Genomic DNA, 17,598 nt, shown 5'->3' with positions numbered 1-17,598 from the left:
GAAGAGAGTGTTAAAGTCGGGGATGGAAGAGGATGAAAATGGGAAGTTTACTTATAGAGAGAAGTGAGAAATGCCCTGTGTGCACACACCGGTGTCTGACCATAGAATACATTTAAATAATGCCTCTAGAAATGAGCTATGCATGTGTGCCTCAGTGGCCTAATTGATAAGGCACTGGCCTCCTAAGCCAGGGATTGTGGGTTTAAGTCCCATCTGAGGTGATAACAAAAATCCACCCTCTTTCTTTTCCAGAAAATTAGGTAGATTTATTACATGCTTCCTCTCGGAAGTTTATGAGGGATTAGGTACTTTGAAACTGTCAGATTTTACTTGTGTACACTTCACAGTCATGTTAGTGTTCTGAAACTGCAAAGTAGATTTTTAAATGCCTATTTTTGTGAGATGCATTTTCGACCGGCCAGAACATATTCTTTTGGAAAAAATGATTTGAATTGGATTGGTGTGAATCTTGTTTCTAGAGGTGGTGACAGGCTTTCAGCTACTTGAATAGGTCAAGCCAGGATTCATAAAACTTATACAACCTATGTGAGTGTGAAAAATTAGCATATGCAGGAAGGAGCAATTTGTACTACTTTCAAAACAGTTTCACTCCACGTCTGGAAACGTCCTGAGCTATGTAGAGCATACAAATGAGCTTTAAACTCATGAGGAGAGAGGATGTGTATGCAAAAAGGAAAACAAAAGCATATCGTACTCATAAAATTCTCAATATATAGATTCCAAAAAAGTGCTTCCAGCGAAAAGAGCTGAAAGAACACTATGGGATGTAAACCTGAATACCTTTCAATAATATGTTCTCCATCCATGCATACCACCTACATGATAAAAATCATCTCAGGTGAACGGATGACCGCGTGGCCTAATGGATAAGGTGTCTGACTTCGGATCAGAAGATTGAGGGTTCGAGTCCCTTCATGGTCGTTTTTGGCCAATGGTCACACAATCTGCTTTACATTCAGAGTGGAAAAAGTATTTTCCAATACTCTTGTAGTCCTCACTTTCTCATTACTAATCATTAATAAAGTGGAGTGCATACTGTAAACTCATTCAGGTTGCATCTTCAGTCTAACTACTTGTGCATTTTAGTGGCATTAAAGAGTGCTTCTATGCCGACGCACTGAATATGTAATAGGTTTGCAGAATTTTGACGTGACAGAATGGGTTTTTAGCTTAAGTGTGTGTAGAAGAACTGCAAGGTGTGTGCATAGAGTGCTACATGTGTAAAGTCTGTATGATTTGGGCAGTTAAAGTGCTGATTTTGCCTCAGAGTAAGAAAAGTACTACAAAAAATGTATAAAGGATCGGCACATTGGCAGCCTTTGCTGATGCCCCCGTTGCCTAATTTGTAGTGCAATGGTTAAGTTGCAGAGTGTGGTTGAACTTGGTTAGGAGACTTGGTGCCTCTTTCCGTGTCCTGCTGATGATAAGGATGGCTTGATACCATTTTCTAAGCCCAGTATATTGAGAAAAGAAGTAAGTGAAGAAGAAGTGTGGAGTCGAAAGTGGTTCTCCAATTTCTCTCCACTTGCTAAAAGTGCAAAGTCTCCATTATAGCATAGAAGAGAGCGTTAAAGTCGGGGATGGAAGAGGATGAAAATGGGAAGTTTACTTATAGAGAGAAGTGAGAAATGCCCTGTGTGCACACACCGGTGTCTGACCATAGAATACATTTAAATAATGTCTCTAGAAAAGAGCTATGCATGTGTGCCTCAGTGGATAAGGCACTGGCCTCCTAAGCCAGGGATTGTGGGTTCGAGTCCCATCTGAGATGATAACAAAAATCCTCCCTCTTTCTTTTCCAGAATATTAGGTAGATTTATTACATGCTTCCTCTCAGAAGTTTATGAGGGATTAGGTACTTTGAAACGGTCCCATTTTACTTGTGTACACTTCACAGTCATGTTAGTGATCTGAAACTGCAAAGTAGATTTTTAAATGCCTATTTTTGTGAGATGCATTTTCGACCGGCCAGAACATATTCCTTTGGAAAAAATGATTTGAATTGGATTGGTGTGAATCTTGTTTCTAGAGGTGGTGACAGGCTTTCAGCTACTTGAATAGGTCAAGCCAGGATACATAAAACGTATACAACCTATGTGAGTGTGAAAAATTAGCAAATGCAGGAAGGAGCAATTTGTCCTACTTTCAAAACAGTTTCACTCCACGTCTGGAAACTTCCAGAGCTAGGTAGAGAATACAAATGAGCTTTAAACTCATGAGGAAAGAGGTTTGTATGGAAAAAGGAAAACAAAAGCATATCATACTCATAAAATTCTCAATATATAGATTCCAAAAAAGTGCTTCCAGCGAAAAGAGCTGAAAGAACACTATGGGATGTAAACCTGAATACCTTTCAATAATATGTTCTCCATCCATGCATACCACCTACATGATAAAAATCATCTCAGGTGGGCGGATGACCGCGTGGCCTAATGGATAAGACGTCTGACTTCGGATCAGAAGATTGAGGGTTCGAGTCCCTTCGTGGTGGTTTTTGGCCAATGGTCACACAATCTGCTTTACATTAAGAGTGGAAAAAGTCTTTTCCAATACTCTTGTAGTCCTCACTTTCTCAGTACTAATCATAAATAAAGTGGAGTACATACTGTAAACTCATTCAGGTTGCATCTTCAGTCTAACTACTTGTGCATTTTAGTGGCATTAAAAAGTGCTTCTATGCCGACGCACTGAATATGTAATAGGTTTGCAGAATTTTGACGTGACACAATGGGTTTTTAGCTTAAGTGTGTGTAGAAGAACTGCAAGGTGTGTGCCTATGTGTGCATAGAGTGCTACATGTGTAAAATCTGTATGATTTGGGCAGTTAAAGTGCTGGTTTTGCCTCCGAGTAAGAAAAGTACTACACAAAATGTATAAAGGATCGGCACATTGGCTGCCTTTGCTGATGCCCCCATTGCCTAATTTGTAGTGCAATGGTTAAGTTGCAGAGTGTGGTTGAACTTGGTTAGGAGACTTAGTGCCTCTTTCCGTGTCCTACTGATGATAAGGATGGCTTGATACCATTTTCTAAGCCCAATATATTGAGAAAAGAAGTAAGTGAAGAAGAAGTGTGGAGTCGAAAGTGGTTCTCCAATTTCTCTCCACTTGCTAAAATTGCAAAGTCTCCATTATAGCATAGAAGAGAGCGTTAAAGTCGGGGATGGAAGAGGATGAAAATGGGAAGTTTACTTATAGAGAGAAGTGAGAAATGCCCTGTGTGCACACACTGGTGTCTGACCATAGAATACATTTAAATAATGCCTCTAGAAAAGAGCTATGCATGTGTGCCTCAGTGGCCTAATGGATAAGGCACTGGCCTCCTAAGCCTGGGATTGTGGGTTCGAGTCCCATCTGAGGTGATAACAAAAATCCTCCCTCTTTCTTTTCCAGAAAATTAGGTAGATTTATTACATGCTTCCTCTCGGAAGTTTATGAGGGATTAGGTACTTTGAAAATGTCAGATTTTACTTGTGTACACTTCACAGTCATGTTAGTGTTCTGAAACTGCAAAGTAGATTTTTAAATGCCTATTTTTGTGAGATGCATTTTCGACCGGCCAGAACATATTCTTTTGGAAAAAATGATTTGAATTGGATTGGTGTGAATCTTGTTTCTAGAGGTGGTGACAGGCTTTCAGCTACTTGAATAAGTCAAGCCAGGATTCATAAAACTTATACAACCTATGTGAGTGTGAAAAATTAGCATATGCAGGAAGGAGCAATTTGTACTACTTTCAAAACAGTTTCACTCCACGTCTGGAAACGTCCTGAGCTATGTAGAGCATACAAATGAGCTTTAAACTCATGAGGAAAGAGGTTTGTATGCAAAAAGGAAAACAAAAGCATATCGTACTCATAAAATTCTCAATATATAGATTCCAAAAAAGTGCTTCCAGCGAAAAGAGCTGAAAGAACACTATGGGATGTAAACCTGAATACCTTTCAATAATATGTTCTCCATCCATGCATACCACCTACATGATAAAAATCATCTCAGGTGAACGGATGACCGCGTGGCCTAATGGATAAGGCGTCTGACTTCGGATCAGAAGATTGAGGGTTTGAGTCCCTTCATGGTCGTTTTTGGCCAATGGTCACACAATCTGCTTTACATTCAGAGTGGAAAAAGTCTTTTCCAATACTCTTGTAGTCCTCACTTTCTCATTACTAATCATTAATAATGTGGAGTACATACTGTAAACTCATTCAGGTTGCATCTTCAGTCTAACTACTTGTGCATTTTAGTGGCATTAAAAAGTGCTTCTATGCCGACGCACTGAATATGTAATAGGTTTGCAGAATTTTGACGTGACAGAATGGGTTTTTAGCTTAAGTGTGTGTAGAAGAACTGCAAGGTGTGTGCCTATGTGTGCATAGAGTGGTACATGTGTAAAATCTGTATGATTTGGGCAGTTAAAGTGCTGATTTTGCCTCCGAGTAAGAAAAGTACTACACAAAATGTATAAAGGATCGGCACATTGGCTGCCTTTGCTGATGCCCCCATTGCCTAATTTGTAGTGCAATGGTTAAGTTGCAGAGTGTGGTTGAACTTGGATAGGAGACTTAGTGCCTCTTTCCGTGTCCTACTGATGATAAGGATGGCTTGATACCATTTTCTAAGCCCAGTATATTGAGAAAAGAAGTAAGTGAAGAAGAAGTGTGGAGTCGAAAGTGGTTCTCCAATTTCTCTCCACTTGCTAAAATTGCAAAGTCTCCATTATAGCATAGAAGAGAGCGTTAAAGTCGGGGATGGAAGAGGATGAAAATGGGAAGTTTACTTATAGAGAGAAGTGAGAAATGCCCTGTGTGCACACACCGGTTGAAGGACTGGGTTATTCTTAAGACCCAGCGGTGCCAGGGAACAACACCTGAAACCTTCGTGGGTTACCTGTTCTGGCGTACCGAACACAGAGACACGGGACACTTCCAGCGACGTCAGAGATCAGCGTTTATTTACTGCAGGGATACAGAGGTCACAAGAAGTACACAACGTGTAGGTTCTCGGAGACTGCTTCAAATTCGTAGAAGTGGGTCGCTCCTTTTATACACATTTTTGCCATAGCACAGTATGGCGAACAAAGGTTACAACTCGATTCCCACAATAAACTTCAAAAGGGTCGCGTTCATGTTTCAGGAGGCCGGAACATAATTACAACAGTCTTGCCAGTTCCCAACTGTAAAAACATACTCCCTCCGCAATAAACACATTTCCTCCCAACCATAAAAGCATTAAGGAAGGACGAAAAACAGAATGCGGGGAAAGAACGAGGATGCACAACAGGTTTAGAAAAGAGTGTTAGGGGCAATAAAGGAAACTCGATAGAGGGGTCAAAGACCTCGTGTCTAATGTATGCGTGGCTGAAACAATAGACCGGAGCGGCACGATGGGCCTTGAGCGGGGCCATCTGCCTCACTCGTGTCATTCCCCTCATCGTAAAAGTCACCTCAAAGAAACACGTGTCCTTCATACTAGCTTGAAAGTTCCAGGGTCACGAAGCGGACAAAAAGCCCGTTCGCTGGCTACCTGAGGGCAAGAAACAAAATGGACGCTGTATCTAAAATGGAACCCGAGGGTTCGGATGAACGAACCCGAAAATGAGGCGAACCATACGTGGCTGTATAGCGAAACTTCGTACACCCACTATACTCGTCATTTGCGGTTCATAGATACCAAACTCATCCATATTCGTCACCACTCAAAAAGTGCCGTCCCGTCTCACACGGAACCTCAGACGCTCCTTTTGCCCTCATGTAGGCAAGCACTAGTCAAGATCGGAATCTATATCAATATTCATCAGATCGTTCAGATGCTGCTGGAACATCATTCTATTCATCAATGTCTCCTTGGTAACAGATGGCCGCCTTATACACGTCGCAGCGCATAGGCCACATAAGGCAGGACCACCCTGTACACAAAGACAACACGTGAACAGAAACGCTACAACAGCCCCTATGATCATCAGAATCTTCCAACCCCAGGTTGACATCAGGCCCCAAAACCATCCTAGGAGCGTCCAATTACCTTCGTCCACGTGTATGGACTCGGAAATCTTGTGCAACTTCGAGATGGCTTGATAAACAGTTGGAGCATTGTCAGGAATAAAAATGCAACAACTCGAATGGATAATTTTACACACACCCCCTCTATCTGCAAGAACAACGTCTAGAACCATACGGTTCTGCAACGTCATGAGTCTATCCGCCTGTAGTTCAGCTGTTAGATTACCAAGGGCATTTGCAGTAATATTAGCAGTCGATTCTACCACACGGGTCAACTGTCGTAGGTTCCTACTATTAACCATAGGTCCCCAAAACGGCAAGAAACCCTTAAAGAAGTCTCCTGCTTCTTGACCAGCAGTATCCTCTTTGCTAATGACGCCTCTCACAACTCTAGTTTTGTGGTAGTCCGAAGCAACTGTGAAGGTCGGAGGTAAAAGATTCGCAATATAACAGGTACCCGAAAAATCGCGGGGTAACCATGTATATGCGCGTTCATAACACACAAAATAGGTGCCCTTAGCAGTCAGAAAAACAGGGGAGGAGAGCATCGGTAGGACATACGTTTCAGTGCAAGCACTGTTCCCAAGTTGTGCTCTCGGATTTCGACCCAAACCTTGCAAGCAGAAATTTCCAAGGTGCGGTACAATCCATATTGGGGACGAGCTCTTAAGTTGTCTATCACCCACTGATGTACTATACTCAGTCTCACTCAGATCCTTATAGGCCTGCACTTCTTCATCTGGAATGAGTGATGCATCAAAAACATCTCTATCCAGATCTGCTATGGCTATCGCCAAAGGCTTGTGGTACGGCCCAGGACCGAAGTTGACAGACCGTGGCTCTCGACTGGGGTAGGAATCTAGTGCACTGCGGAACATAGTTTGGAATGCTCGAGCTGAACCCTGGGAGCTGTATGGAAGGACCAAATACGGAATACCCCTATCCATAGTGTGTGGCATTAACCCACACACCCAACAATTGGTAGTATTCACCACCAACTGATGCTGATGTAGGAGTTGAACAAAGGAATTATTCATGAATTCCGCACGTCTAACCTGCTCATGTTGAGGCAAAGGATGAAAGGAATGTGGGGAGACAGTGGTGAGGGAACTTAGGTTAAGAGCAGAGGTAGGTGAAACAGAAGGAAAGAACTGTGATACTCCGAAATACACTCCACCCACCAATAACATAGATACAGTTAGAAACAATAGGAACACCTGAAACAAAAAACATTTTGTTCGTACAACCCTCCATAACTCTGATCTCTGTGCCAACACCCTTTCTTCGTCCACTAGCTTAGAGAATGCCATCCTCTACAAACCGTCCGTGACGTACTTGACGCACTTCGTTCTGAGTAGCGATTATCAATCCCCAGGAGTTCCCAGAGATCGACAAAAGTAACCAACCTAACGTCAGAAACCTGCTAAACAGAAAGAAGTACCCGCACGGCCCTACGGTGACCCGGATGGCGAGGCTTCCTCGATTTATTACAAGTCTCTTAGCAGTGGAAAGCACAAAAACTCAGAAAGAAAGGATGTAATTGTTCATAATATTCGTGACGTTAAAAACCACTATACTGTTAATTTTTATTAGTCCTTGAACGAAGAAAGTATCGACTTCTTCCAGGTCGAGTTTGCTCTTCGAACAATTGTTCAGATGGCGCAACGGTGTTCAATGAAACAGATGACGAGTCGGACCTTGGGTTCTCTGCTACTAATGACTCCACCTGTGGATCCGACAATGATGAATCCTCCTCCACAGGGTGAGCATCGCTAAATGGCACAAAACGCGAAGGAGTCTCAGTTTCTTCGGCCGAAATCCCAGTTCTCACCCAACCGTCGGTTGGTAAGGGAATCGGTACCTTCTTTGTGTGACTGGCATGGACCCAATTTTTCCGGCCCTCCAGTCGAACCGCTGTCCTCGTCGTCAACAAGACTTGGTGGGGTCCGACGAATCTTGGCTCCAAGTTACGCTTTCGACCAAAGTTTCGGGTGACCACCCAATCTCCTGGCCGGAGCTGATGTCCAGGACCCTCTGTCTGTGCTGGTAGAGCTTCAACGACCTGTTGATGAATTAATCGTAGTTTAGTGGTCAAATCATACAAGTAATCGATCAACATTGGATATTCAAGACTATCAAAAGCCCTAGGTCTCGGGACTCCCCAAATATTCGCAGGACGACCGAACACAATCTCATATGGGCTGAGCCCTACTCGAGAGTGTACAGTCGCTCTGGTCGATAGGAGAGCCAGAGGCAAGGCATCAGGCCATGACAGACCAGTCGTAGCTTGAATCTTAGCGAGTTTCAGCTTCAGGGTACCATTGTACCCTTCGACCAAACCCGCTGCCTGAGGATGGTTGGCACTGTGGAATTTCTGTCGTATTCCAAGGCCTTTACACACACTCTGCATTACACTTCCCACAAACTCACTTCCATTATCCGACCACACAATCCGCGGCATTCCATACCTAGGAAAATACTCCTTCAGCAGGATTTTTGCTGTGGACAGGGAAGTATTATCCTTAAGAGGATAGGCCTCAATCCATCTGGAGAACGCGCAAACCACAACTAAAACATACTTCAGGTTATTGCATCTCTCCATATGGATAAAGTCCAACTGGATAACCTCAAAGGGACAAGCAGGAGGAGCGAAATGACCAGGTGGAGTGGGGGTGCCTTTTCCGGGATTGTGCATCAAACACACCATACAATTTTTAACCACTCTTTCGGCACACTTAGCGATACCATCATTTCTCCATACAGGAGACAAGAACTTACATATTCCTTTCGCACTAATATGTGACAACCCATGAGCCATCGTCACAACAGCTAATACATACGCATCCGGTAACATCCACCTCTGACATTCCGTCAGGTCAACCCAACATCCATGCATATCCAATTTCCCTGTACTTTCTTTCCACTTGGTCTTTTCAGCTTCAGTAGCTTCGTTCTGAATTTCTTTCACACTTTCAACAGTATTTTCACACATACCAGTCTCCGTCGGCCACCTTACTAAACTCGTGACATACATTCGAGTCGCAAGATTCTTAGCCGTTTCTTTAGCAATCTCATCCGCAAACGCATTACCACGACCAACATCATCCGTCACTTTCCGATGTGCACTACATTTGACGATCGCCACTTGTTTAGGCAACGTAAGTGCATCCAAAAGATCATTCACAAGATGCCCGTGCTGGATCTTTGTACCATGCGATGTCATAAATCCTCTTTCTCTCCACAATCTTCCAAAATTGTGCGCAACACCAAACGCATACTGACTATCGGTAAACACATTCACTCGCTTTCCCTTCGACAAAACACACGCTCTTGTCAATGCAATTAACTCTGCCGCTTGCGCGGAATTCTGGTTCAATCTTGCAGTTTCCACAACCGTACTCAACGTCACTACAGCATAAGCAGTCGTCACATCACCATTCGGCAACTTGAAGCAAGAGCCATCCACATACAAAGTACCATCGGGATCTGACAAAGGAGTGTTTTTCAGGTCCACACGACCTTTTGTTTCTTCCTCAGTCCGTAAATAACAATCATGTGGTAGCACATCATCTGATTCCATATTAATCGGCAACAATGTCGCCGGATTCAGTACATTACAACGCTTGATCTGTACGTGACTTGCCAAAAGGGTCAGCTCGTACCCGGACAACCTTGCACTCGTCAGATGTTGAGTCTTTGTCCGATTCAAGAGAGTATCAACTGCATGCGGAACCATTACTATGAGCATATTGTCCATGACCAGACCTGCGGACTGCCGAATAGACGCCGCAGCTGCCGCTGTCGCCCTCAAGCAACTTGGCAACGCTCTAGCCATCGGGTCTAAGGTCGAGGAAAAATATGCACACGGACGCTGCTTATCACCAAATTGTTGCGTTAAGACACTCAACGCGCAACCGTCCCTCTCATGGACGTATAATGTGAAAGGCTTGCTGTAATCCGGAGTACCTAACACAGGAGCCGAACACAGCGCATCACGTAGTTCAGAAAAACGTTTCTGGCATTCCTCCGTCCAAGGCAAAGGAGTTGAAACGTCCTTGCACGTGAGAGCTACCAATGGCTTCGCTAACAGTGAAAAGTTCGGGATCCACTGTCTGCAATATGACGTGATACCTAAAAAGGCACGCACATCTCTCTGAGTTGCTGGCACAGGCATTCGAGCAATTGCTGCAATTCGTTCAGGGGTCAACCTTCTTCCCGCCTTTGACAATAAGTGACCGAGATAGGTAACTTCTTGACAACAATATTGTAATTTGGAAGGTGACACTTTATGATGTAAAGCACAGAGATGCTGTAACAAGGACACTGTAGCGGCTCTACAGAGCTGTTCAGTGTCAGCAGCAACCAACAGATCATCAACGTACTGAATCAAGGCTGCACCAGCCGGTAACACAAATGCATCAAGCTGACTCTTAAGAGCTTGGCTGTAGATTGATGGACTCTCACAGTAGCCCTGTGGAGCGCGTTTGAATCTGAAGCTGCGACCACCTAATGAGAAACCAAACAAGTCTCTGCTTTCCTCAGCAATCGGAATGCTAAAGAACGCATTCTTCAGATCGATGACCGAGAACCATGATGCAGTGGCTGGAATCAGAGTCAGTAAAGCTGTAATGTCTGGCACCACAGGAAATTGCGGAACAACGACTTTATTTACCTCCCGTAAGTCGATAACTAGACGATACACGGGAGGCTTGGAGGGATCCGTTCGTTTCAGAATAGGCAACACGGGACTATTGCACACATTACCTCGTGTCTCCTCAATAACATCTTTGCCGATCAGATCGTAAATGATCGCTAACAGTGCCCTTTCACCATCCAGGGAAATACGACACTGAGGTATACGTGGCAAGCGCGCACCAACTTTAAGTTGGACAACATAAGGTGGTATATCCAACAGGCCCACGTCATTGGGACCTGTCGCCCACAAAGAGGCTGGAAGAGATCTCAATTCCGATGGGAACTTATCGATCGATAAATACATAGGGGAAATCACGCTCTTACCCAACGTAAGCTCCACACCCGCAGGAGAACAGTACAAAGTCGCATGTAACCTTTTCAACAAATCTAGGCCCAAAAGATTCTCACCACAACCAGTAGTCAAAATCAAAGGAGCTTCCAGCTCATGAGACCCAATTGTAAGGGGCAAAGGGCTAGAAACTGGATTGCTAACGGGGGCGCCAGAAAATCCAACGGAAATGTTCGTTAAGCCAGACAAAGGCGCGCCAGGGAGTTTTGAATGCATGATGGAACTTTTCGCTGCACCAGTGTCCAACAGAAAAGGCTCAACGACGCCCAAAGTGGCTACTGAAACGTATGGTCCTCTCTGATCAACCGGAACTGATACTTCTCCCTTCCTTTGTCTATGGCTGTCCTAATAGATACCATCCGCATCAACATCACACTCAACATAGCAATCATCCACATGATACTGTGTAGACCGACCGGACGATTGTTCGCGCCGATCGAAACAATTTTGCGAATCCGAAGACGTCGCAAAGCGTTCGGCCTGATTTTGGGTAACTCCGCGACCTCTACCACGAGAGACCTGTTGAGGACCGCTACGTCCTCCCCGAGCCGATACGCCATTGGCCCTGTCACGGAGAACCGGACAATCAAACTTCAGATGGCCTTCCCCACGACAATACGCGCACTGATTATATCCCAGCACAAAGCGAGGCGCAGGCGAAGCATTGCGCGGCTGTGGTCTAGAGAACTGCGATTGCGATCTGTTTGGCTGCTGTGTATCACTGAAATTCGAACGCAATGGATAGGCTTGCTGCAACAAGACCTTAGTTTTGAGATCCTTAGTTTTCTTTTCTGCACGCTCACTTTCCTCTTTTTCTCTATTTTCGTAATATTGGGCCGTAGCCAATATTTGGGCAGTGGTAGAGACAGCCCACGCACTCTCAGAATTCTTCAACTTGTTGCTAAGGTCGGGCAACAAATTCGATACAAACTTATCAACGAACAGCCGCTGACCACCCTCGGAACCCATGTCCTGACCGCTATGGTCAATGAACGCTTCCTCAAACCTCGTAAAGAAATCGGAAACACTTTCATCTCTCTTTTGCCTGCACGCCGATAATTTGTCCCAATTTACGCGCATCGCAGGCATAAGCGTTTTCATGAGAGTAATTATCCTCTGGGGCAAAGCCACAATAATCTGTTCGGGTTTAGCCCCGCCGACCTGTCGGGCATCTGCCGCTGTAAGGGCAGCCCAGTCACCGCCTAGCTCGGCTACGTGATTCTCGTGCCGAATTTTCGCCCAAATCGGCTGAGGCACCACATTGCCGAACAACATATCAATATCGGCTAGGTTCATAACAGTAGCATCCACCAATTGGGACAGTTCCTTATAATACCCTGCAGGATTCTTACGGGGATCAGGTAGGGACTGTTTCACTTGCAAAACTTCCGATCGCTTCCAAGGGAGGTGTATCCACACTCTCTGGAAATGGCCTGGGACAGGAGGGTTAGCAGCAGCGTCACCTGGCATCCATACCGGGGGAACTTCCCGCATAGGATATTGGCCAGGTTGTGCCATCCATTCTGCGGTCGCGTCCTTAAACAGCGCACGCGGTTGCACTGTACATCGAAAGGATAACAAGCGTTCCAGAGCCTCTCGAACTTTGTCACCTACAATGACACCCGTGGCAAACCGAAGCTGTAGCTCGGAAACCTCAGGTGGTATATCATCAGCTATATCATCGTCCCACTCCTCTTTCAATGACTTACACAATTCTTCGAACACGAATCGCTGTGTGGGCACATTAAACTGAGAAAACGTTTCGAACACTACACGTGGGGTGTATTTAACAGGGTTACGAATCCACCTACGTGCAGTTTTCACCAACGATTCACGTTCCCTACCATCAGGAAGCTGGCTGCGTCTTTGAGCAACATCTGAAAGAGTCGAACCAAGTATCGGCCCAAAAAGCGGAGAATAAAGAGAAGTAACAGCAGTCAAGAGACGACTACGAACAGAAGGAGAAGAGGAAGAAGATACAGGCGTAGCAACCATAGGGGTGGAAACAGTAGAAGTAGACGCAGCAGCAGGAGTAGCGGGAACGACAGGCTGAGGAGGAACTTGGAAAGGCGCAGTAGGGAGAGAAGCCGGAACAAGAGGATGTACGATCTGTGGCCCAAGGGGATTCGGGAGTACAGGAGGAACGGCGGGCTGACCAGCAGCCGCCAAATCAGCGGGTTGAGGAAGAGGTGGACGAACGGGACCCCTAACATCGGGAGCATAGGGAGGTGGCGATTTCATCAGATAAGACAAAAGCGAATCTTCCACCGATTCTTCTCCTGTCTTGTCGTTCGTAGAAGGTAGCGCCGGATAACATTTGTCCACTGCCATATGGTGAAGCCGAGCACTAACTTCTTGCTCTTTCTCATCTTTGTCTAACTGATACTGTTCTGCATTGCGCATCACCGTAATGACACCTTCTCGCTTATTTTTCTTATTCTGTTTGATTTCTCTCTGTTTGGCCTCTTTCCGCCATAACCGGAAGGAATCAAACATGGCCGGCCTAGCTTTCCTTTTAAATAATTTAGCTTCCAAGTTATCTAAAATGGCAGTCTCGAAACTACCATGAGGTGGCCAACTAAGGACGCCATCCTTTTTAGTGTAACGAACCCAATATTCATTATATACGATAGGACCCACGCCATGGCGACTATAGAGCTCATAAAGCGGAGTTCCAGCCGGAGGTATCGGACATGAATCCTCCAGCCGGGAATCCATGCTGCAACATTTGAGAAACCCAAACAAAGTACTACGGCCAGGCATCGTGCACACTAACCGAGTATACAAACTTCAAGGGCTATCGAATTACGATGTCCTCGCAAAGATGCAAGACCCTCGGTTTTTGGCAATTGCAATCGTCAAATAAAACCCAACAACTAAGAACCACGAATGCTATGGAACCATGCAAACAACAAAGCAATACTGGGAGCGACCCACAAATACTTAACTGAGAGAACAATGGCGTCGCCAGGAAGGCCCGTTGATCGTCTCGCCGTACAAAGGACTACGCCAGGCGCCAAAACAGGTCGACAGTCAGGGCATCGGTCCGTCACAGCCGTCAGGAGGCGGGGATCTTCGCGGGAAAAGACGTCGGGCCACTTATTTCGACAACTGGATCGATGAAGCGGGGTGCACCTTCCCTCGGAGATTTCACACGAAGTTCCTCACGATCGTCAGGCTTTGGACCGGTACCGTTGATGTCGCCCCACGTTGGGCGCCAACTGAAGGACTGGGTTATTCTTAAGACCCAGCGGTGCCAGGGAACAACACCTGAAACCTTCGTGGGTTACCTGTTCTGGCGTACCGAACACAGAGACACGGGACACTTCCAGCGACGTCAGAGATCAGCGTTTATTTACTGCAGGGATACAGAGGTCACAAGAAGTACACAACGTGTAGGTTCTCGGAGACTGCTTCAAATTCGTAGAAGTGGGTCGCTCCTTTTATACACATTTTTGCCATAGCACAGTATGGCGAACAAAGGTTACAACTCGGTTCCCACAATAAACTTCAAAAGGGTCGCGTTCATGTTTCAGGAGGCCGGAACATAATTACAACAGTCTTGCCAGTTCCCAACTGTAAAAACATACTCCCTCCGCAATAAACACATTTCCTCCCAACCATAAAAGCATTAAGGAAGGACGAAAAACAGAATGCGGGGAAAGAACGAGGATGCACAACAGGTTTAGAAAAGAGTGTTAGGGGCAATAAAGGAAACTCGATAGAGGGGTCAAAGACCTCGTGTCTAATGTATGCGTGGCTGAAACAATAGACCGGAGCGGCACGATGGGCCTTGAGCGGGGCCATCTGCCTCACTCGTGTCATTCCCCTCATCGTAAAAGTCACCTCAAAGAAACACGTGTCCTTCATACTAGCTTGAAAGTTCCAGGGTCACGAAGCGGACAAAAAGCCCGTTCGCTGGCTACCTGAGGGCAAGAAACAAAATGGACGCTGTATCTAAAATGGAACCCGAGGGTTCGGATGAACGAACCCGAAAATGAGGCGAACCATACGTGGCTGTATAGCGAAACTTCGTACACCCACTATACTCGTCATTTGCGGTTCATAGATACCAAACTCATCCATATTCGTCACCACTCAAAAAGTGCCGTCCCGTCTCACACGGAACCTCACGGTGTCTGACCATAGAATACATTTAAATAATGCCTCTAGAAAAGAGCTATGCATGTGTGCCTCAGTGGCCTAATGGATAAGGTACTGGCCTCCCAAGCCAGGGATTGTGGGTTCGAGTCCCATCTGAGGTGATAACAAAAATCCTCCCTCTTTCTTTTCCAGAAAATTAGGTAGATTTATTACATGCTTCCTCTCGGAAGTTTAAGAGGGATTAGGTACTTTGAAACGGTCCCATTTTACTTGTGTACACTTCACAGTCATGTTAGTGTTCTGAAACTGCAAAGTAGATTTTTAAATGCCTATTTTTGTGAGATGCATTTTCGACCGGCCAGAACATATTCTTTTGGAAAAAATGATTTGAATTGGATTGGTGTGAATCTTGTTTCTAGAGGTGGTGACAGGCTTTCAGCTACTTGAATAGGTCAAGCCAGGATTCATAAAACTTATACAACCTATGTGAGTGTGAAAAATTAGCATATGCAGGAAGGAGCAATTTGTACTACTTTCAAAACAGTTTCACTCCACGTCTGGAAACGTCCTGAGCTATGTAGAGCATACAAATGAGCTTTAAACTCATGAGGAAAGAGGTTTGTATGCAAAAAGGAAAACAAAAGCATATCGTACTCATAAAATTCTCAATATATAGATTCCAAAAAAGTGCTTCCAGCGAAAAGAGCTGAAAGAACACTATGGGATGTAAACCTGAATACCTTTCAATAATATGTTCTCCATCCATGCATACCAGCTACATGATAAAAATCATCTCAGGTGAACGGATGACCGCGTGGCCTAATGGATAAGGCGTCTGACTTCGGATCAGATGATTGAGGGTTCGAGTCCCTTCATGGTCGATTTTGGCCAATGGTCACACAATCTGCTTTACATTCAGAGTGGAAAAAGTCTTTTCCAATACTCTTGTAGTCCTCACTTTCTCATTACTAATCATTAATAAAGTGGAGTGCATATTGTAAACTCATTCAGGTTGCATCTTCAGTCTAACTACTTGTGCATTTTAGTGGCATTAAAAAGTGCTTCTATGCCGACGCACTGAATATGTAATAGGTTTGCAGAATTTTGACGTGACAGAATGGGTTTTTAGCTTAAGTGTGTGTAGAAGAACTGCAAGGTGTGTGCCTATGTGTGCATAGAGTGCTACATGTGTAAAATCTGTATGATTTGGGCAGTTAAAGTGCTGATTTTGCCTCCGAGTAAGAAAAGTACTACAAAAAATGCATAAAGGATCGGCACATTGGCTGCCTTTGCTGATGCCCCCGTTGCCTAATTTGTAGTGCAATGGTTAAGTTGCAGAGTGTGGTTGAACTTGGTTAGGAGACTTGGTGCCTCTTTCCGTGTCCTGCTGATGATAAGGATGGCTTGATACCATTTTCTAAGCCCAGTATATTGAGAAAAGAAGTAAGTGAAGAAGAAGTGTGGAGTCGAAAGTGGTTCTCCAATTTCTCTCCACTTGCTAAAATTGTAAAGTCTCCATTATAGCATAGAAGAGAGCGTTAAAGTCGGGGATGGAAGAGGATGAAAATGGGAAGTTTACTTATAGAGAGAAGTGAGAAATGCCCTGTGTGCACACACCGGTGTCTGACCATAGAATACATTTAAATAATGTCTCTAGAAAAGAGCTATGCATGTGTGCCTCAGTGGCCTAATGGATAAGGCACTGGCCTCCTAAGCCAGGGATTGTGGGTTTGAGTCCCATCTGAGGTGATAACAAAAATCCTCCCCCTATCTTTTCCAGAAAATTAGGGAGATTTATTACATGCTTCTTCTCAGAAGTTTATGAGAGATTAGTTACTTTGAAACTGTCCCATTTTACTTGTGTACACTTCACAGTCATGTTAGTGTTCTGAAACTGCAAAGTAGATTTTTAAATGCCTATTTTTGTGAGATGCATTTTCGACCGGCCAGAACATATTCCTTTGGAAAAAATTATTTGAATTGGATTGGTGTGAATCTTGTTTCTAGAGGTGGTGACAGGCTTTCAGCTACTTCAATAGGTCAAGCCAGGATTCATAAAACGTATCCAACCTATGTGAGTGTGAAAAATTAGCATATGCAGGAAGGAGCAATTTGTCCTACTTTCAAAACAGTTTCACTCCACGTCTGGAAACTTCCAGAGCTATGTAGAGAATACAAATGAGCTTTAAACTCATGAGGAAAGAGGTTTGTATGCAAAAAGGAAAACAAAAGCATATCGTACTCATAAAATACTCAATATATAGATTCCAAAAAAGTGCTTCCAGCGAAAAGAGCTGAAAGAACACTATGGGATGTAAACCTGAATACCTTTCAATAATATGTTCTCCATCCATGCATACCACCTACATGATAAAAATCATCTCATGTGAACGGATGACCGCGTGGCCTAATGGATAAGGCGTCTGACTT

The 17,598-nt window shown here is 44.6% G+C and overlaps 2 non-coding genes across 2 annotated transcripts in view; both read left to right on the top strand.

The window, feature by feature from the left end:
- The first annotated feature begins 16,844 nt into the window (after nucleotides 1-16,844).
- On the top strand, nucleotides 16,845-16,917 carry TRNAR-CCU (transfer RNA arginine (anticodon CCU)). Its single transcript has one exon. It is a non-coding gene; the product is annotated as a tRNA-Arg (tRNA).
- Nucleotides 16,918-17,564: 647 nt separating this feature from the next.
- The window catches only part of TRNAR-UCG (transfer RNA arginine (anticodon UCG)), a 73-nt gene continuing 39 nt past the window's right edge, over nucleotides 17,565-17,598 (top strand). Inside the window, exon 1 of the tRNA in view lies at nucleotides 17,565-17,598. This exon is cut by the window's right edge and continues 39 nt beyond it. This is a non-coding gene — a tRNA (tRNA-Arg).

This window comes from Triturus cristatus, chromosome 4_1, assembly GCF_964204655.1.
Source record: "Triturus cristatus chromosome 4_1, aTriCri1.1, whole genome shotgun sequence".
NCBI lineage: Eukaryota > Metazoa > Chordata > Amphibia > Caudata > Salamandridae > Triturus > Triturus cristatus.
This window is presented reverse-complemented; position numbering and strand designations above follow the sequence as displayed.